A 23,783-nucleotide genomic window follows, 5' to 3' on the forward strand; every position below is an offset into this window, starting at 1 on the left:
TCTGGAATCAAAGCCTTATTCTGACCTCAGTTGGTGATGGGGAGTCCCTGCCCTCTTGTTTCTCCTGTGCCTACCATATTTCTTCTGTGGATTCCCACCTGGATCCTACTATATGTGGAAAATGGTGACCAGTGTTCACTGCCCAAGATGTTCTCACTATTCAGTTTCCCAATGCTGGGATCCTCCAACGACTTGAATTCCTTTAAATGTCCTACTTTGACATAGAATTGAAAGAGCTGCCTCTATACACCCTGCCCAACCTCCCCACAACATACCTGAGTTTTGATTACTAGTAAATGTTAAACTAAGAATGGAATCCAGAAATGTGACTTCCAGACTAATGTTCCTTCTCTACTTTTCTTGTAACTTCTGATGACTTTTTAGTTATCACCTTTTAATTCCTCTTCCTTTCTCTATTGTTCTGTCCTCTGTATATAATATATGATGTAGTTAAAATATTTATTACAGTATGCATAATATATTTTATATATGAATGTGGGTAAATAATTATCTGTATACACTTAAATGCACCCATTTTATTTTTAAGTGAATCCACACATGTATTAGTCAGGGCTCTCCAGAGAAGAAACAGAATCACTTATATTTAATTATTTACATTTAAAAAAAAATTGGACCCTTTATTTTTGGATTGTCACCAAAATCATTTTGGCTTGGAGACACACTGTGAAGTTTCAGAGGAAAAGTGGGCTAGTAGGAGACAGGAGAATGTCTATCAGCTACACCAACCATTTCCTTATAGGGAGGAAAATCAGCCACACAAAGAATAAAATTGGTTTTGTTGTGCTGGATAAACAAAAGGAAGGGGTGGTCTTCACAGAACCTGGGGATCATTCTTACAGGTGGCATCATCATGATGGCAGCAGTGGTGGCCATTATCTCCTTGCCTTCTTCATTGACATCCATGAAGGAACTGTGCAGGACCTTGGACAGAAAGAGGTCTCTCTTGGATGACACTCCAGAAGAGTTGCCCTGGTCTGCTCCAAGGCATCCATCATTCCCATACTGCAAAGAGCACCCTGCCTGTCCTATTTCTCCACCAGTTTAAATCTCAGGAGGAAACCTTCCACCTCTTCTTCATTCATCATGTCTAGTTTTGTCCATTCTATGATTTTCTCATAAGTAAGTTATATTTCCACCCTTTTCTAACTGTTCTTTTCATCTGGAAGCATGATGAACATATTCAGCTACTTGCCAATATGGGGAAGCACCAAAATTTTGGTGAATAGTTCTCCTATATAGGTCTTTTTAAAGGTATATTCCTTAAACATCATTTGCACAGGCTTGTCTTCATTCTTGCTGAGTTTCCATTGTCTTTCTTTAGTCTGCACTTTGTTAAGTTGATGAGCCCAGTTTCCTTTGAATTAGATGGCATTCACAGGAATCAGATTAGTCACTGAATTAACTGAATTTGGAGACAGCAACTCTATAATTTTAACTTTTAACTTTTGGCTACCCAGGTGTTTATGTGGTTTCTGGACTCCTCTAAAATGTTGCTCAAGTCGACTCTTCCACCTCTGCTTGGTAGAATTTGCAACAGGAAACTCTGAAAGATGAGAGGAAATCACAGGCCTTTTCTCCAAGGAGACTGTTGGCTGTTCTAAGCAAGTAGCATGTGCCAGTTCTGTTAACCTTGGTGAGGAGTAACTTGAAACCCTGGTGAGCATCTTCACCTCTGCCTCTGCTTTTACTTAAAGAAATGCCTGGGACACCTGGGCTGTGGTTTTTCCACTTGCTCCCATGAAAACTATGACCAGGGCAGAGAAGATGCTCATGGGGTAGAAAAACATGTTTCTCAATATCCGTACAAGTCAGAAGTATATTATAATATACTTGTGTATAACATAATTACATACATATATATTTACATATATATATATATGTGTGTGTGTGTGTGTGTATATATATATATCCTTTGGAATAAGGAATTGACTCATATGATTATGGAAACTGAGAAGTCTCAAGATCTGCAGTCAGCAAGTTAGAGAACTAGGAGAGTTGATGGTGTAGCTCCAGTCTGAAAGCCAACAGGCTGGAGACCCCACAAGAGAGCATCCAATGTTTCAGTTCCAGGGCAACGCCAGGAAATGACTGATTTCCCAGTGAAGGCATTCAGGCAGGAGGAGTTTTCCTTACTCAGACATTTTGTCCTATTCAGGTCTTGTTACTTAGTAAGAGGCTCACTCAAAACGGAAAGGCCAATCTCCTTTACTTAGAGCACTGATTGAAATGCTAATCTCATCCGGAAACACCTTCAGAGACACATCCAGAGTAATGTTTGACCAATTGTCTGGGCACCCTGTGGCTCAGTCAAGTTGACATATAAATTTAGCCATCACAACACATAATTAAATACAATTAATCTTTGTATTCAAATATTTGCCAAGAATGCCATTACCTTTATTTTAAAAAATCTTTATAAGCAGATATTATCATTTGAACTAGAAACTTGCATACATTGCAGAGAAGAAAATCCTCCACTTCCTGTTCATGTTCCAGGATAAGATGCTTATTTTACATGATTGAAAAAAAGATTCTGGAAGTGGGTCAGTAGAAAATCAGAAAGCCTCTTAAAGGTAAACTCATTTAAAAGTGGGCTAATCATGGTCTTATGGGTCCTCCACCTGCCATCCCCCCTGTAATGAGTTTGAGCTTTTTTCCAAATATATTTTTTTTATCAAGAAGAAAAATATTCTATCTTCAGGTGTTTCTCTGAGTGTCATTGTTTCATGTTCTATTTTAATTATCCACTAGATAACACTAAAGTATATTAAAATAAAAGTGAATGAAATCCCTTTTAAATCAACATGTGGAACAACTCCAGAAATGATTTATAATACATTCATTCATTCTGGGAAGACTTTGCCACATATGGATCTGCCACATGGGATTTTTTATCCCTCAAGCTGTCAACTTTATTACTAAACCACTGAGACTACGGTTTTTGTCTGAGGCCAAATCTCTCATTCTTTTTCTTTTCTGCAGACCTCTCACTGGCTTCAAAGAGGAGATACAAGGAAGAAGGGCTTTCTTTAGCTCTTGGGAACTGGGGCAGAGGTGCTTTTTCAGCATTTAACAATACAAAGAAGGAGAAGAAAAGATGATCATAGCTAACTTTACTGTAGCAACTTATTGCAGGGGGGAAATTGCTACATCAAACAGGAGCTAGATGCTTTCAGGCATTGCTTCCGTACTAATCCTCTCTCTTGAGCACAGATAAGGGAAAAGAGATGTATGGCTGTCATTTTATTCTCTGCTATTATTTAATAGAGACCTTCATCCAAGACAAATGGGATTTTATTAGGTAAAAACTAAGTACAAATGTGAATCATCTATTCTGGTCTTGTGGAAAGTCTCCTTTTATACTTATTCTAAGCCTTGCTTTCATACTTACTCATTAATTCTGTTGAACTAATGCAACAATCACTTTCTCTGAGTACTGTTAAAATATTATTAGAGTCACAAATTTACTCATGGTCTTATCTTCAAAGTAATGAAACCTAGGACTAGTGCAGAGGTTACAAAGAGGAGGCAATTTTCTCTCTTCTTGCACATAGGAAATATTCAATAAATGTTAGCTGTCATCATTGCTATTATGAATATTAATTGTTATTTGCCCTCTCATTCCCCCATTGACCTGTCGGCTATCCCAGTGCCACCACCAAAACACACACACCTGCATACTGGCAGAACAACAACCCACCATTCACATTTACACTCAGAGAAATCCAACTGAAAGATTCCACAATGACCCATTCACAAGGGGGTTAATGTACATCCCTGTACCTGAAGACAAGAAGAATGACATCCTTGCTCACTCCCCAGCCATAAGAATACAAGGCTAAGAGGGAAAAAAAGGAAAACTTTCAATTTTGTTCCATACTGCCAAGAGGTCCCTGTATGATGCAAAGGAATAAGCCCAGATTTTTAGAGTCAAAGAGACCTGAGTTTGAATCTCAGCCTCCTGCTTTACTAAATCTGTTATCTGAGTTTAATATACTTGTCTATAAAATGGAGCTAGGGAGAACCTACATCATAAAATATTTCCTCTCCTAACTCATGTCTCAGGGACTTAAAATCAGTAATTATGAAAGGGTCCAGTTTCTGCTAAAAATTTCCATCAATTTTCTTATAATTAAAAGTCAGGAGATTGGGCTAGAAAATCCTCTTCCAAGGTACCTTATGGCACTATGAAATTATGTTATACATAGATTCCTGAAGCTCCTAGTTACATGATAGTCCTTAGTTAGCCCTTGGGAATTACCACAATATTGACATCAATCTTTTTTTCCCCTAATTTCCCCAGTGATGAAATTTTTTTGCTTTAATTTAATATCTTTGTAGGTTGCCAAAGCTCTGTAGGCTTAAGCTTTGGTATTTTAAGCTTGGGTCTTATGAATTTAAGTACCCTCACCTCATGAGTTACAGCCAGGATAAGCATTCTGATAGATGCTGGCTATACTTATTCCAACTATCAATATATGCTTAAGAACTGGGGGATAAACATAGAATGGGTTTACAGACCTGTTCTGAGACTATCTCAGTTCAAACCTCCATCAATCCTGCCATTTGAAGTAATATGGATGGACCTAGAGAAGATCATACTGAGTGAAGTAAGTCAGACAGAGAAAGACAAATACCACATGATATCACTAATATGTGGAATCTAATAGATGACACAAATGAACTTATATACAAAACAGAAACAGACTCACAGACATAGAAAACAAAGTTATGGTTACCAGGGGGAAGGGGGATGGGAGGAGGGATAAATTAGGAGTTTGGTACTAACATATGCACACTACTATATATAAAATAGATAACCAACAAGGACCTACTATATAGCAGAGGGAACTATACTCAATATTTTGTAATAACCTGTAAGGGAAAAGAATCTGAAAAATAATATATATATGTATAACTGAATCACTTTGCTGTACACCTGAAACTAACACAACATTGTAAATCAACTATACTTGAAAACAAACAAACAAATGAAAAAACTCCATCAATCTTGAGTGGTGAGCCATGCTGCCCTTATGGTTTCTGGGGGTTAATATTAGCTCTGAAAATAGAGGTGGGCAAATTTTGAAAAGTAAAACAAGTATCAGTCTTTCTCTTTATAGTACTGAGCAAGTAGGTTTTATTATTTTAAACTAAACACCCTTGCAACACTTTCCTAAGGTTCTGAAATTAGGTATTTTTATTTTCATTAAATTGTGTATGACTTTAAACAAACAAACAAACAAAAAAGCAGCTGAAGATAAGAAGAAACAAACTGTGCATTTCAGCTCCCAGAAGACAATAAACTGAAATCCATCTCAGTATTTAGTTAGTCAAAGACTTCACAATTTTCCAAAAGAGGGAGAAGGAAGACAATTCCTTCAAAAACACAACTAAGTGCTGTGCTCAGACCACTTGACTTCCTGTTTCATTATTGCTGCTCTTGCAACAATACCAGGCAGCACGGAACACAAGGTATGTCTCATCTCCAGCCCCCACTTCCCACCCCTGCAGGCCTTTCAAAGACCCTACCCAAGGTCTCTGTCACTGGATACTCAGAATAGCCCAATCTAGAACTTACCTTATTTTCAAAAATGTAGCCATTGGTTTGTGTATACTTCAAGTTGAATAATAGATATGATCTGTCTTCATGTTTGCTGATCTATCATCACATTAGATCCTTTAATATTGATCATATGTATTTTAAAGCTCCTATGATGGTTCAAAAATTTAGGTGACATCTGGGTCTGCCTTGTTTTCTCTTCATTTTTTTTCTTGTTATTTTGATGGAATTCTGGATATTATGTTCAGATGAATAGTAAAGACAGAGGTAAATAATTTTCTCATCCATCTTCTCTATATGTGGGGAGTTGAATCTCTTTATTCAGTATTTTAGCTGGATTTGGGACTTGTTTTTCTACCTTCAGGGCACCACAGATTTCAAACATCTACAGGGTTGGGATAAAAGTATGTAATGCTTAGAGTGGGACCTGGGGCTCCATAATATAGTTTTTTGAGAATTGTATTACCATCCTCAGCTGTTGACTGCCCTTGTGTACCTGCTCCATGGGTGTTCCCTTTACTCTACTGCCCCTGTACTAGCACTAGCCTACTTCTGCTTATAACTTTGCATCAAGTTATACAGAGGGAGTGTTCTTGCTTGGTTCTACAGTTCCAATCTCAGTCTTAGAGAGGTCTTGTGATCCTGGACTACAGGAGTAAGAATTTTTCAGTGTTTCTTCCCCTTTATTGTAGCCAGAGTCTGCCTAGTGTTTGGGAAGGGGGTGGTTTTGAAGGGACAGAGTTTCCTGACCTTCACCCTGTAGTATTTATAATTGATAGTTGACTTATCTTTGTGTCATGCAGAATCATGTACTCCATAGATTTTCTCATTTCCACGTCCAGTGGCAGAGAGATTTTTTTTTTTCCTCTGTTAGTCGTCTATGTTTGCTTGGGCCTTGAGAGCTGGAAGATTTCCTGCCCCTTCCCCACCAGCTTAAGTCTTTTGATTAATATAAGAGAAGGACATGGGGAAGAGTGGGATTTGGGTTCTGTAAGTCACTAGAGGGCTCTCAGCAGATCTTCCATTCTGCCTTCAAACATTCTCTTGAATAGCCAGTGGAGGCCAATGTAAAATAGTTCATGTGTGAATATAGACACCCCTTGGGTTCAGTGTTCTCAGCTATTCTAACCTGTCGTGCCAGCCCATAATAAACTTACAAGAAATCATTAAAATTGTGGCTGTTTTATTTTTACAGCAGCCACCTCTTTCTTTTGTGCTCTGTCAACAGGGAAACAATTTGGTGTCCCATGTCTCCTTGTATAGATCTAGCACTCTTTAGAACTTAATGCAGTTTGTTGCCCTGTAGACTCAACTCTCTAATGGATTTAAGGAAAACTGTAATTTTTTTAATGGATAGGGTAGGAGCAATGTTCTCTTGTGGGTTCCTACATTGTAAGCAGAAGTGGAACTCTATATTGAAGTACTCTAATGTCAATTTCAGAAAATAAAATAGGTAAACTTTTAATTTCTAAAATATCTATGCTGTTTATTTATCTTTGGATTTATGTTTCAGATTAGTTGATGCCTTTGCAATCAGAGACATTAGAGGCACAGCCATAACTGACATTTTTCTAAATTAAAGAAATTGAGAGCTTGAATTCCGCTTATCTCCTTGAACTTGTTTTCAAATACTCATCATGTCCATAACTTGTCATAGAAGTTCTTAAAGGGAATACTTTTCTGATGTGGATTCTTATTTTTAACTTTTTCTTATTGTGGTAAAAATACGTAGGATGAGGTTCACCCACTTAATAAAATATTAAATGTACAGCACATTATTGTTAACTATACATACAATATTGTACCGTGGACCTCTAGAATTTTTCATCTTGCATCACTGAAATGCATCTCCCCATTTCCTTCACCCCCCAGCCCTGGGAAGCCACCATTCTACTTTCAGCTTTTAACGATTTTGACTATCTTAGAGACCTCATATAATTGAATCATGCAGTATTTGTCCTTCTCCTACTTTCTAATTTCATTTAGCATAATGTCCTCAACATGGATGACACTTGAAGACATTATTTCAAACTTTTGATCACAATCCATATTCCTAACAGTACCACAATATTCATCTATCTTACATGAGAGAAAATTGGCTGTTAAAACCAAGTATTACTTATGGTATTAAAAGTTGAATAAAACCACAAAATAAAATAAGAAAAATGCATTCTTGTTTCTTCAGTCAAGACTTTGTTTTGCTGCTGTTAAGTAAATCTTCCTATTTCATCTTGTATCAAGTAATCCCTACAATATAGTGAACAATGACACAATAGGGAAATTAACACAACTGAAAATAGTTCTTAAGCATCTTAGCAAGGATAAAGCCACGTAGAAATTGCAGGCAATTACAACAATAGTTAAATTGGTGGTCAAAAAGAAAACTGAGTCAGAGAACAGAATACCGAGAGAGGAAAATCGAAACTTCTAAACTGAAACTGGTAGCATCAAAATGCGCCCCAGCTGGAAGTAATTATAGTTAAAATTCATTGGTCTGACATAATCACCTGTTTCACATCATTATTTCTTCCAAATAAGCAAGTAGAGCAGATATTAGTTTGATGCAATGTAATATGAACAAGATTTGGAGTCATCAACCACGATTTAAATCTTGTACTCAGTTGTTCCACGACTTTTAATCACTTAGCTACTCACTTTGTTAATCTTGGTTTCTTCATCTGTAAACTAGGTGCTAGTATCTAATTCCCAGGGTATAAAGATTAAAGAAATGTATATAGATGTATAATGTGTATAGCACAGTTCCAATCACATAGAAAGTATCAATTTTCTTTGTCTAATCTTGTAAAAGCTTTCACAGGACTTTGCAGTGCTTTATCCTTCTGCCTTCTTTTAAAACCAAGAGGCACTTGACATTGGTTCACCTTGGAATGACTCAGCATCATCAGATAAATTCTCTCTGCTTTTAAGTCCTCTATCAATTACTGTCAGTGTAATTCAAGGGACAATTAATCACTTACTACTTATGAAATCTCTTCTCTTGCTGTCTTATGGCTAATCAGCAGCCTGATTTTCAAATTAACTGTTGGTGACTTTCTCTACCTCTTAATTTGTAAGCACCTTGAAACCTGAGAGTGGCTTTAAGTTTTTCTCTTTCCAATAAAGTTTTAGCAAATACATTAAATTGGAAAGTTGTCATGTTTTTGAAAATAAAGCATACTTGTGCAAATCTATATTTAGTAAGACATTCAAGGGTCCTATTTATTTATATGGTTTGCCCCTGCACTGAATATTCTCATTCAACTATGAGTTTATAGCATTTAACATTTTCTGTCATTGTGTGTACATTAATGTGTCTGTTTCAAGTAGTCTCTCTCCACTCAGCTTCAGGATTTCTAAATTGCTCCCTACTGTAACAAATCGACTTACATATCAGTGAATTTCCTTTATTACAACTTGAAGCTAACAAATTCTGTCTGGTGACCCAAAGAGTGTGCCAACCAAACAGGTAGATATGCTCTGTGGAAATAGTTTTTCTTAGTACCACATAGGACTTACATTATAGATTCATTTTCCGTATGAGATTTACATCATTGTTTGTCAAAATGTAGTACTTCATTGAATGATTCAGAAGGATCGTTAAAAGTACAGATTCCTCAGACATACTTAAATATTCTGATTAATGGAATAATATATAATAATAATAGTAATTATATATTTGCAACTGCCAACTAAGAAACCACAGACAACTCAAAGTTTGATAATTTTTATGGACTTAGTGTTTATGGTGACAACATACATTCTCTTCCCCACCCCTCATATATTTCCTGCTTCTTCCTCTTGATTGCAAATTTCAGTGAGATGTTCCTTGCATGAATGATAACATGTCAATTGTGAAGTTTTGATTAGAGGGATTAAAGGAAAGGTTAAAAAAAGAAGATGACACATAAATAACAACAGATAAGGTTCTTGCTACTTCCCTCTATGGGGCACTAATTCATTTACTTGTTTATTTTTTTAAAAAATTACTTATTGTGTTTGTAGATTTACATTTATTTTTCACTCATAATACATATTTATATATTTGTTGATTTCTTTGTCAGGCCCTATGTCATGCTCTTCTCTATAGGTTTTCCTAACATTTTTCTGTCCTTAATATATTCTGGGTAAGCATATATATACATGTACCTGCAAACACACACACACACACACACACAGCCCACAGCATTTGAAGTCCATGCTCTATACACATTTTAAGCCAAAGATTTTACTTTATACATCTCTATAACTCCATTCAAATCTCACAAAAATTCTCATTTCAGATGGGAATTCAGTGTGGAAACTGAGATAAGTAAAATAAAATTACCCAATGTCACTCAGCTAGAATTTATCAGAACGAATCAGAACAAAAATTTAACACAGGATTATCTTTGCCCAAATCTATGCTATTAACTTTTAACTCCTCAGAAAAACCTAAGACTTCTAGAATTTCTCCTCTACATATTATGAGCAACTCCTAAATAATAACTTATATTACCCATGGCATCAATAAACAAAAAATAAATTGATGCATGTTGGTAAGAGACTGTAATGCTATCTGGTTTCTGACAGCTACATTCCTGTGTATTGGAAGGAGAAGGAATTAAATTGTTAAAAATCTAAGCCTATTGCTAGGATATTTTTTATATATAAAAATAAAATGTAATAGTAAATAAATATTTATATTTAACATATACTCCAATCACTGATCTTGTACTTTCTTGCTACTTCTCACAAAAAGTATTTTATGAGTACTAAAAATGGTGGTGATCTTTTTTGTAGAGAAACAATTCCCTTCGAAGCTGGTTTATAGGCAACAGAGATTAAGTAGATGGGGAAAGAAACTTAGAGGAAATCTTAGAGTCATATGCTTTGACAGTCAAGTGGAATATAGGACATTAACACAAGTTATGTCCTAACATGATTGAATTATGACAAATTCAAAAAATTCAAATCCGTATAGGCACACACACATTGAGAGAGAGACACACAGACAGAGACAGAAACAGAGAGAGTGGGATGCCTAGCTATATAAAAGAAAATTCAAGGATGATGTAACATTACAATTTTATATGTATGTCAGTGTCTTCATGCTCCCAAATCTGTTCTCTTTGTCTTTGCATGAAATAAACTCCCTTTAACATTTGCCTGATTAACTCCTGCCCATCCTTCAACAAACAGTTCAACAGCTCAGTGTTCACCTTTTTCAAGAGGATTTTCAAAATCCGTAAGTTTCTTTTCCTATGAGTTTGGAGCAGTGGATATATTTGCAGCCATCATGTAATTACTAATTAGGACAGTTGCCTGATACAGACCATTTATACATCAGATATTGTCTACCATACCCTGACTAATATTAGAGTCAGAATTATCTTAGAATTATCTCTGTGCTTCTCATCTTCATGACTGTAAGTTCCCAGAGGATGGGGACTTTCTGATTTTACTAAGAATAGTGCATAAAATGGGTAATCCTAAAGATCTGTTTGAAATAGACTAACATAAGGAAACTAACATGTTTGTAGACTTGAATTTTAAAGTATTTCCTATATATATATCCCATGTGCTCTGGTGGTTGATTACACACACATAACTACAAAACAAAACAAAACAAAACAACAACACATGTCCATTTCCCTGTACAGATTTAAACTATTTCCAAACTAGTTCCAATAAAAATAGAAATTGCCCTAATAAGCCTGGAGAGAAATTAGTCCTTCTACTTATTAGTGCTACTCCTTACTAAGTTTTGTTCTATTTTTTTAAGATGGCAAAAATTTTCAAATTTTTGTCCAATAAAATCCCCCAAAGGTGGAGAGGTATTTTTGTGTGTATTTTGTGAAATTAAATAACATATCCAAAAGAGCAGTTAGCCAATGGAAGGAACAGAAATATGGTCAGAGTTTTGCAGCATCTCCTCACTTGGTAAAATACCTGACAGTTCTATACATCGTTAGCCATACATGTTGTTTGCTTTCCTTTGGTTAAATGAAACACAGCCCAAAACAAAACTTCAAATATTTTTTCCCTTTTTCTTTGCTTTGTTTAGTTTGTGGTAAAAGTGTGCCTCTTTTGAAACATTATGATGCTAGGTGATAGTTTGTGGAAAATCAACCCTCCCTGGACGTGGAGAATCTAAACTTTGGATTATTGTCCTGTGGTGGAAGGTACCATCTCTATTTTTCTGTATGGGCTGTTTTTGTGCATTTATGTTATTATTTTTATTGTTAATTCTTGGACCTAATCTGTGAGGACCTTCATTAGATGTGGATGCTGTGTACTCACAAATTAGAGTTAAACTCTCCTGTAGTATGGCACTTATTCCTTACCCTTATGGAAAATTCTCAAATCTTCCTTCTAGTTAAATACAGTACTTACACATTTAATACATGTCTATTGAAAATAAAGGACAGAAACATATTCTTAGAAACAGGGTGCCTGTCATCTGGTATCTAACATTCCAGAGGAAAGCAGAGAATGCCATATCTGAAGACTTAATTTTTTTCCACATTATCTTATTTGCAGCTGAGAAGTTCAGAGAATCCATGAATCATGACATTTTCTGGTCTAAATGGGTATATGAGATCATCTAAATCCAGTTTTCCCCTAATAATTTTGGCTCCAATATCCTTCTTACTGTACTTTATTCTATTTGTAAATATCTTATGGATTTAACAATAAAATTATTATTGTGTGATACAGAAATAATTGGATAAGTTTTCTGAACTCTTCTTTATTTTTTCATCTTTAAAATGGAAATGAAATAGTACCTATCTCATGATATTGTTAAGTGGATTCATTTTATTAAATTTTAAAGCATTTTAAATAGTGCCTGTCACAAAAGGTTATAGAAACAAATAAATAACATTTAAGCTAAGTATATTAACAATTTTTCTATAGAATTCACTTAAATAAAATTCTTAATATTCTTATTGCAAAGGAAAACTGTATAATTTTAAATTATAAGTACTACTTTGAGTTATTTATTTTTCCATGAGTGTGTATTGTCAGGAAATACATTTAAGCATTAATTGCTGTTTTGCTATGCAGATCTAAACTTATGTTAGGGCTTCCCTGGTGGCGCAGTGGTTGAGAGTCCACCTGCTGATGCAGGGGACACGGGTTCGTGCCCCGGTCTGGGAAGATCCCACATGCCACGGAGCAGCTGGGCCCGTGAGCCATGGCCGCTGAGCCTGCACGTCCGGAGCCTGTGCTCCACAATGGGAGAGGCCACAACAGTGAGAGGCCCGCATACTGCAAAAAAAACAAAAACAAAAACAAACTTACGTTAAACTATAGGCTGAACGTTAAGCAAACAGGCAAAAAGTGCTCTTGACTTTTTGAGTTCTTTTTTGACTTTTTGAGTTCTTTTTATAAATAATAAAAATAAATTTATTCATAAATAATAAACATTTTCTTTATTTTATATTTAAATTAAAAATTTTATATTTAATATTTCTTTTATTTAATAAAAATCATTTGCTTAGAAATAACATAGGTTTGGGCTTCCCTGGTGGCGCAGTCATTGAGAGTCCGCCTGCTGATGCAGAGGACGCGGGTTTGTGCCTTGGTCCGGGAAGATCCCACATGCCGCGGAGCGGCTGGGCCCGTGAGCCATGGCCGCTGAGCCTGTGTGTCTGGAGCCTGTGCTCCACAACGGGAGAGGCCACAACAGTGAGAGGCCCACATACCGCAGAAAAAAACAAAAACAAAAACAAAACAACAACAACAAAAAAGAACACATAGGTTTGATAAATGTATTCTCACTAAAAAATAAATAGCCATAATTATCTTTATATCTTCACCACCTAGCACAGTTTTTTGTAGTACTAGAGATATCCTGAGTTAGCTAGTAAATTAGTTTGATCAAATAAATGAGTCTAAGGTACCTTTAGAATATCTTGAGGCAAGTTTGTACAATTATCAACTTTATTCGCATCTTTAATTTTGTGCATTTGTATTACTAATATTTTCCATCTCTAACCACTGAACTCTAGTGGATTTTAAAGCGAAATGCAAAAATGAGGATAAAAACAATTTATAGAATTAAAAAACAAACAAAAAATGACCCCAAGTGATAAACTGTATTACCAGCTCTATGATAATAAATAGACATATTTAGTAAATGGAATGAAATGACATCCCAAGGTGTTGAATAAACATGTGAATGAATAAATGTTCGATGCCCAAAGTTTAACTGCCTCCATCTGTGTATATGAAGTTCATGTTCTCTCATCAGAGGTATATTAATGCCAGGCTCCATTCTCATCGATACCCATCTTTGGAGCACCTACCACTGTGCATGGTAGTGATCTCTGGGAGGCGCTCCAAAGCAAAAACAGCACTGTGTAGTGTTTCAGTCTTCCTGTGGTCACCATCACATTCCATAGTGTTGTTGAAGAGATGGACTCTGCTTGTAATATAATTTGAAATGTTGGCACACAGTGATTTAAAATATAACTGCATGGCTGAGTTTAGCTATAGATTTTAAACAGGTTACCATGCTGTTTATAATTGGTGAACCCCCTCCTCCCAGCTCTTTTCTACCTGCTTACTCAGCACTAGCAATGAAACTAAGATAAAAGTTGGGAAAGGGAATTAAGGCAGGCTTGAGAGATCCTTTAATTATTTGATTAATCGAAGGAAATGGATTTGAGTGATTTTCTGTCTGACTAGGAACTAGAGAAGGGAGGAAGTGAGCTATCCTCCTTGTGCAGCCAAGGACCCTGTTACAGATTGAACTGTGTGCCCTCCAAATCCATATATTGAAGTCCTAACTCCAACGTGACTATATTTAAAGATAGGGCATTGAGAGAGCTAATTAAGGTTAAATGGGGACGTATGGGTGGAGTCAGAATCTGATGGGATTTGTGTCCTTATAAGAAGAGGAAGAGACACCAGAGACAGATGTCTCTCCACTCATGCACAGAGGAAAGGTCATATTAAGACATCCCGAAAGGTGGTCGTCTGCAATTCAGGAAGGTATTTGCAGAAACAACCCTGACGGCACCTTGATGTTGAACTTCCAGCTTCCACAACTGTAAGAAATACATTTCTGTTGTTTAAGCCACCAACTCCGTGGTATTCTCAGCCTGAGTTGATGAATATAGTTCCCAAGAAGAGAGGTTAGAAGTGATCCCAGGCACAACTCTTTAGAATGGCCAAACACTAGCCCAGGAGAGATTAGATGTGAGGCTTCTCTCCTCTTGTATGGATGGTGGGGGGGGGGAGGTGTGTGGTTGTGAATCTTACCCCTGACAGAAGTTGTATCTTCTATATTACGTTGTGGATGGTTCCAGCAGGAGATTGTAAAACCTCTCCAGGATATTAACCATTCTAAAACAGACTTCCTGGTCGGCTAATCCCATGGGTTCAGTTAGAGTATAATCTAGTGGTTTGTTTGCTGACTAAGTCTCAAAGATTGCCAAAGGCCATGTCAGATTAGGATATATGGGAGGTTAGATCTTTACTAGGGCATCTATAAATTTATATTCTTCTCCTCCTTCCCCTTCTTCTTCTTTTTTTTCTTCTTCTTTTTCTAGTGAATCCATTTATATAACTGGAAAATAAATTCACTTGCTTGAAGAAAGAGAGCTATCTTGGTTCAGTTCTGTGTCCATCCATCTTTATATTTTAGAGGCCTCTGGAGTTGCTTTAAACTGAGGTTTAGACTGAATATGCCAAGTTTTCAAGAAATAATGAGACCTTCATCAGTAAATGCAGATAAAATAAAATTGGAAAAAACAGGGCCAAGGTTTTTCTGGGGAAGTTTTGAACAGGACAGTTACATTGCATATTTCTAATATAAAGAAAGCATGGTATCATGGAGAAATCCAGGCAAGGAAAAGGGCAAGAAGTGTAGAAAGAAAATTAGTTATTGAAGAGGGTTATCTGAAGTACTAGAGTTAACCTAAAAGTTATTATTTTAATTTAGAGTAATATGGTTTATATAGAGAGATAACCAATCTAGTCATTACCTTGACCTCACTGTCTGATGTGTGACAAAAGCTCCTCGAGATACAAAAATGAATTTTAATATGGCATATCAGAATGTATGTTTCAGACCCACTTGGTTTTAAATCTTTCTTCTGATCAGTTAGGGACTTATGGGGACCTAAAGCACTATCTGTCATTTGTATCTTGCAGTATGGAAAGAAGCATTTTCTCCAATTGTCATGAATCTGTAGACAATTGTTCTTTGAGAGGTTATGGTTGTTCCATCCCACAGTTTCAATAAATTGAGACAAGTTATAACTAGAATATGATAGAGAATTCTATTGAGAGCAGGCAAAGAAACTACAAAAAGAATGCATTGGGCTTCCCTGGTGGCGCACTGGTTAAGAGTCCCCCTGCCGATGCAGGGGACACGGGTTCGTGCCCCAGTCCGGGAGCATCCCACAGGCCGTGGCGCGGCTGGGCCCGTGAGCCATGGCCGCTGAGCCTGCTCTTCCGGAGCCCGTGCTCCGCAACGGAAGAGGCCACAACAGTGAGAGGCCCACGTACCGCAAAAAAAAAAAAGCATTTATTTATCCTACTTTCAATGTGTTCAAAAGTAGCTGGAAGAGGGCAAGGTTTCTGTTGTTGTTCAGACAGTGGCAAGTGAAGGCAGCAAAGTAGTCACAAGAATTAGTCGAGAGGCAGAGTTTGTGATGAGGAATCAAGTATTGATTTCAATCCATAGGAGGAGGTATTTTGGAATCAGTAACTGTGGCTGCCTCAGGGAATGAGGTTGGAAGAAGCACAGTGGGTGTTCTGAAAACGCCATGACTTAGCCACAAGGAAACCAAATCCAAATAACTGGATGCTCGTCACCTGAGAATGTTTTCAGTTTCGGACGTCATGTAGACAGTAGTATCAATGGCTGGGCTACCAGAAAAAAGGATTAGAAACAATGACAGTAAGAAAAATCAGCTTTTCTTGAATCAAATTAGTAGTAATAACTAAAGAAGAGAAATCTTAGGAAGATAGTCTATCAAACTGATAAAGATGATAATTCCATGGGTGGACCTAGAGTATCATACTAAGCAAAGTAAGTCAGAAAGAGAAAGACACATACCTTATATGTGGAATCTAAAATATGACACAAATGAACTTATCTATGAAACAGAAACAGACTCACAGACACAGAGAACAGACTGGTGGTTGACAAGGTGTGGGGGAGGGTTGGGGAACGGTTGGAGTGGGAGGTTGAGGTCAGCAGACGCAAACTATTATATAGAGAATGGATAAACAACAAGGTTCTACTGTAAAACACAGGGAACTATATTCAATATCCTGTGATAAACCATAATGGAAAAGAATATGAAAAAAGAACATATATATATGTATAACTGAGTCACTTTTCTGTACAGCAGAAATTAACACAACATTGTAAATCAACTATACTTCAATAAAATTTAAAGAAAGTTGATAATGCCAAGCTGAAAAATCACAAACTCAAACTACAAAACTATTGTGAAACCACCTGTGTAACTGAAATAATTGGTGATTATATCCTAAGAACTGCAATCAAGATGAAAGCAAATACTGAGTTCCTTTCACATCTTTAATCTTGAAATATTAATGAACTAATCTGCACTCATTTTTATCCAAGAGACCCACTGTCTTTTGTGCCCTCTACACAGTTCACAAACTCAGTTGTGGTCAGACATGGACATCTATTTTTGTTTAAATGAACCATCCTCAACCTCCAAGTGTGAATAAAATGTGTACTGTACCCATTCCTTGTTGTTTAAGTATGACACGTACTTTTTTCTCACAATCTAGATAAATAATTATAACTGATTCCTTCCTGAAGTTTCTAAGGGTATTAAAAGTATTACTTATAGATGTATTATAGGTATTTTATATATACTAAATAAATAGTTTCCAATAAGACAACTATTTAAGAGCTCAGCTAACCAGGATTTGAATGACCCTTCACATGTGTTGACTTCACAGGGATCTGTATATACCAATCTCATCTTCAAAGCTGTGCTCTAGTCCTGAACACTTCATAAAGAATTTTGTTGCTGTTAAGGCCTGCAAACAGCTGTTTATTTTTTTTCCAAAATCTCACTGCCCTTAAGATAAATTCTACAGTCAAAAATTTGCTTTCTCACTCTAGAATGGCCATGTGAGAAGTTCAGCAAACCCTCCTCCCAGTGAAACAAGCCTTTGATTGGTAAAAATTACTGTACAATTTAAAAGTATCTGAAAGTTTTCCTTGGAACACATAGAAAATGAAGAAATGTTTAATCAAGAAAATCTACCAAATATTTGTAAGAACAGTAAGAATATGTGTGTGGGGTGTGTGTGTATGACTTAAGCCATGACCTGCTCTGGTACCGACTGCCATACCCAACTCAGTGTGAAGGAAGCTGTACTCTAGGTGACTATGGCCAAAGCCATGGGGACCCTCTTCTCCCAGCACCTAGTCTAAAGCCATAGTTTTACTCCAGGAGGTGTATGCAGCGAGAATCTCTCATCCTCCTCAGCAATATACTGCAATACAGCAAGTCCCCTACATGCAAAAAAGTTCCATTCTGAGAGCACGCTTGTAAGTCCAGCAAAGTTAGCCTGAGTACCCAACTAACACAATCAGCTAAATAGTACTGTATTGTAATAGGTTTAGAATACTTTTCATACAAATAATATGTGAACGACAAACAAACAAAAAATAAAGAAAACATTTTTTAATCTTACAGTACAGTACCTTGAAAAGTACAGTAGTACCAGCTACATCACCACTGCTTTTACACTGCTTCAGGACATCTTGGGCTTGAAATAAAGATACCGTACTACTGTACACTATACAGTCCTGTACAGTAAAGTACACAAAAGCACAACCACGTGTAGAGGATGCACATACGTGACAATGTATGCCAAACACGTGAACTAACTTACGTGATTGGACATGCGAATGCACATTTGAATCTTTGAAAGTTCACAACTTGAAGGTTCGTATGTGAGGACCTTAACTGTAGTTCTAGTCCAGGCAGGTGAGACCAAAAGGATCTGAGTTTCCTCGCCCACCAAACACCCATTCATGAGGCAAAAGCTATAACCCAGGTACAGCAGGTTGAGAATACCGGGAATTCATTCACCTTGTCCCAGCTTGCTTGTACTTTGTAGTTCCATGATAACAGGACCAAACCAAGAAGACCAGGAGCTCCCATCACCATGCAACACTCCACCCATAGAGTAGCATGCACATCTGGGAAAAACAAACCGTTGTCCCCAGCTCCAGGCCCAGTGCAATGGCATAGATATTCTGCCCTGGGATGGGACATACTGGAAGGACAGAAATTTCTGCAGCCTTCCCTAAGGGGGCTGACTTTATTTGGAATAGAGCTTGCAAAGTTTATGCCTAAGGAACATCTTGGTGGTAAGCAAAGAAGAGAAGGTTAGTAGCTCCATGATAGTATTAGCAGCAAGCAAGATATAAAAAACTGGCTCAAAGTTATGCAAAGAGATCTAGGAAAAGAGACAGTTAAGAAATCCCTTCCTGAGACTGAGAAAGTCTTAGAGATAGGCAACACCTTGCTCATGCAAAATGGCCACTTTAATTAGAATTAGATTGTGGAGCAATTTGCTCCCAGGATGTTGTCAAAAACAATAGAACAATCAGCCAGCAAGGAGTGGAGAGGAATAGCTGGGTGTAATACCAAAAGAGGCAGACCAGCTAAAAGCTTAACTGGGAGTTCGGAGAGAGACCATGAGAGAGCTTGACTAAGACCACACTCATCCCTGATGGTCAGAGGACTGTGCACAAGCCCAGCAGAAGCCACACACTGTGGGGGAAATAGACGCCACGGATCGGCTGCAGCCAAGTTCCTAAACAAAACAATAACAACAGGCCCTTGGGGATGGGGGTGAGGGCTGGGATGTGGTATCCAGAGTAGCTACAATCCATTATCTAAAATGTCCGGTTTTCAACAAAAATAAAGAGACATGCAAATAATAAAAAGTGTGATACATATACAGGAAAAAAAATACATGCACTAGGAACTTCCTTTGAGGGTGTCAAATGTAGGACTTTGCAAAGACATGACAGCAACTTTTAGAACTATATTCAAAGAATTAAAGGAAGCTGTGTTTGAGGAATTAAATGAAGGTGATGACAATGTCTCATAAAAAGGATAATAGCAACAGAGATAGAAATCACAAAGGGAACCAAGTGGAAATTCTTCAGTTGAAAAGTATAATAACCAAAATTGAAAATTCACTAGGGGGGCTCAATAGCAGATTTGAGATGGAAGAAGACAGAGCCTGCAAATTTGAAGACAGATCAAGAATAGGCAATCTGAGAGAAAAGCAAATGAAAAATGAACAGAGCCTCAGAGAATGTGAAAACCACCAGTGTACCCACATATGCATAATGTGGGTACAGAAAGAGAGGAGAGAGGCAAAGAAGTCAAAAATATATTTGAAGATGTAATGGCTGAAAAGTTCTGATATTTTATAAAAATAACCAATCTGCACATCAAAGGAGCTCTATGAATCCCAAAGAGATCTACACCTAGACACATTATAGTTAACACACTGAAGGACAAAGAGAAAGTCTTGAAAGTAGCAAGATTAAAATCACTCATCATGTATATAGAAACCCTGATAAGACTAACAGCTGACATCTCATCATAATTATATTATTTTTCCCATATAAAATAGGGGTAATTCTAATAATAAATTATTTATTTGAAATTATAAGGCAATGGCACATAAAGGTATACTTCTAGATGACAAAGTACAAAGTTGCTTGATAACAACTCCCTCAGTGCTTTTTTTACCTTCACTAAATGACACACACATATAATTTTAATACATAAACTACAGGTCTTAATTTATAAGTGCTTTTAGTCTTGAATTCATGTAGAAAACAGAATATGGTAGCAAAAATATTTATAACACAGGTTTGCATATGGTGAGTGCTGAGTATTGTATGAATTGGTATAGACTATATTATTTTACTTACCTCACGGAAGACCCTGCACACAAAACTGAGTTTCATGGCTACCAAGTTGCTATTGAAATAATGGAATAATAATTTAAAATTTATAAATTTATGTATGTGAAATTTAATGAGAAAGTAGTCCCTTATTTGATGAGAGATTTCAACAAAGTTGTTTTTTTCTGTCCTTTTTTTATTGAAGTATAATTGCTTTACAATGTTGTGTTAGTTTCTGCTGTACAATGAAGTGAATCAGCTACATATACACATATCCTCTCCCTCTTAGACCTCTCCCACCCGCCCCATCCCACTCATCTAGGTCGTCCCAGAGCACTGAGCTGAGCTTCCTGTGCTATACAGCAGGTTCCCACTTGCTATCTATTTTACACAAGTGAGTGTATATATGTCAGACCTAATCTCCCAATTCGTCTCACCCTCCCCTTCCCCCACTGTGTCCACATGTCCATTCTCTACATCTACATCTCTATTCATGTCTTGGAACTAGGTTCATCTGTACCATTTTCCAGATTCCACATACATATATTAATACACAATATTTGTTTTTCTCTTTCTGGATAACTTCACTCTGTATGACAGACTCTAGGTCCATCCACGTCTCTACAAATGACCCAATTTTGTTCCTTTTTATGGCTGAGTAATATTCCATTGTATATAAGTACCACATCTTCTTTATCCATTCATCTGTTGATGGACACTTAGGTTGTTTCCATGTCCTGACTATTGTAAATAGTGCTGCAATGAACATTGGGCTACATGTGTTTTTTTGAATTATGGTTTTCTCAGGGTATATGCCCAGGAGTGGGATGCTGGGTCATATGGTAGTTCTATTTTTAGTTTTGTAAGGAAACTACATCTTGTTCTCCATAGTGGCTGTATCAATTTACATTCCCACCAACAGGGCAAGAGGGTTCCCTTTTCTGCACACCTTCTCCAGCATTTATTGTTTGTAGATTTTTTGATGATGGCCATTCTGACTGGTGTGAGGTGATATCTAATTGTACTTTTTGAAAATTTTATTTATTTATTTATTTATTTTTGGCTGTGTTGGGTCTTTGTTGCTGTGTGCAGGCTTTCTCTAAATGTGGTGAGCAGGAGCTACTCTTTGTTGCGGTGCACGGGCTTTTCATTACAGTGGCTACACTTGTTGTGGAGCACAGGCCCTAGGCATGCAGGCTTCAGTAGTTGTGGAACACAGGCTCAGTAGTTGTGGCTTGTGAGTTCTAGAGCACAGTCTCAGTAGTTGTGGTGCACAGGTTTATTTGCTCTGGGATAGGTGGGATCTTCCCGGACCAGGGTTCCAACCTGTGTGTCCTGCATTGGAAGGTGCATTCTTAACCACTGTGCCACCAAGGAAGTCCAAACTCATTGTACTTTTGATTTGCATTTCTCTAATAATTAGTGATATTGAGCATCTTTTCATGTGAGTCTTGGCCATCTGTCTGCATGTCTTCTTTGGAGAAATGTTTATTTATGTCTTTGGCCCATTTTTTGATTGGGTTGTTTGTTTATTTTGATATTGAGCTGCATGAGTTTTTTGTATATTTTGTATATTTTTTGTATCCTTTGTCCATTGCTACATTTGTGAATATTTTCTCCCATTCTGAGGGTTGTCTATTCATCTTTTTTATAGTTTCCTTTGCTGTGCAAAAGCTTTTAAGTTTCATTAGGTCCCATTTGTTTATTTTTGGTTTTATTTCCATTACTCTATGAGGTGGATCAAAAAAGATCTTGCTGTGATTTATGTCAAAGAGTGTTCTTCCTATGTTTTCCTCTAAGAGTTTTATAGTGTTTGGTCTTACATTCAGGTCTTTAATCTATTTTGAGTTTAGTTTTTTGTATGGTGTTAGGGAGTGTTCTAATTTCATTCTCTTACATGTAGCTGTCTAGTTTTCTCAGCACAAGTTATTGAAGGAACTGTCTTTTCTCCCTTGTATATTCTTGCCACCTTTATGAAAAATAAGGTGACCATATGTGTGTGGGTTTATCTCTGGGCTTTCCATCCTGTTCCATTGATTTATATTTCTGTTTTTGTGCCAATACCATACTCTCTTGATTACTGTAGCTTTGTACTATAGTCTGAAGTCAGAGACCCTGATTCCTCCAGCTCTGTTTTTCTTTCTCAAGATTGCTTTGGCTATTCAGGCTCTTTTGTTTTTCCATACAAATTGTAAAATCTTTTGTCTTAATTCTGTGAAAAATGTCCTTGGTAATTTGAAAAGGATTGCATTCAATCTGTAGATTACTTTGGGTAGTATAGTCAGTTTCACAATATTGATTTTTCCCATTCAAGAACATGGTATATCTCTCCACCTCTTTGTGTTATATTTGATTTCTTTCATCAGTGTTTTTTGTTTTTTTAACATCTTTATTGGAGTATAATTGCTTTATAATGGTGTGAGAGTTTCTGCTTTATAACAATGTGAATCAGCTATATATATACATATATCCCCACATCTCCTCCCTCTTGTGTCTCCCTCCCACCCTCCCTATCCCATCCCTCTAGGTGGTCACAAAACACCGAGTTGATCTCCCTGTGCTATACAGCTGCTTCATCAGTGTTTTATAGTTTTCTGAGTACAGGTCTTTTTCTTCTGTAGGTAGGTTTATTCTTAGGTATTTTATTCTTTTTGTTGCAATGGTAAATGGGATTGTTTCCTTAGTTTCTCTTTCCAGTCTTTGGTTGTTAGTGTATAGGAATGCAAGAGATTTCTGAGCATTAATTTTGTATCCTGCAACTTTGCCAGACTTATTGTTTAGCTCTAGTAGTATTCTGGTGACATCTTTAGGATTTTCTATGTATAGTGCCAAGTCATCTGCAAAGAATGACAGTTTTACTTCTTTTCCAATTTGGATTCCTTTTATTTCTTTTTCTTCCCTGACTGCCATGACTAGGACTTCCAAACTATGTTGAATAATACTGGTGAGAGTGGACATCCTTTTCTTGTTCCTGATCTTAGAGGAAATGCTTTGTTTTTTGTCATTGAGAATGATGCATGCTGTGGATTTGTCATATATGGCCTTTATTATGTTGAGATAGGTTCCCTCTGTGTCCATTTTCTGTAGAGTTTTTTTTTTTTTTTATCATACATGGGTGTTGAAATTTGTCAAAAGCTTTTTCTGCATCTATTGAGATGATCATATGGTTTTTTTCTTTAATTTGTTAATAGGTCTATCACATTTATTGATTTCCATATATTGTAGAACATTTGCATCCCTGGGATAAATCCCACTTGACAATGGTGTATGATCCTTTCA

General features: G+C 36.8%; 1 pseudogene; it reads right to left on the reverse strand.

The window, feature by feature from the left end:
* Window positions 1–708: 708 nt before the first annotated feature.
* Window positions 709–13,966, reverse strand: LOC112392708 (serpin B6-like; annotated as a pseudogene).
* Between the last annotated feature and the right edge of the window lie 9,817 nt (window positions 13,967–23,783).

This window comes from Neophocaena asiaeorientalis, unplaced genomic scaffold, assembly GCF_003031525.2.
Source record: "Neophocaena asiaeorientalis asiaeorientalis breed wild unplaced genomic scaffold, Neophocaena_asiaeorientalis_V1.1 scaffold32, whole genome shotgun sequence".
Lineage (NCBI taxonomy): Eukaryota > Metazoa > Chordata > Mammalia > Artiodactyla > Phocoenidae > Neophocaena > Neophocaena asiaeorientalis.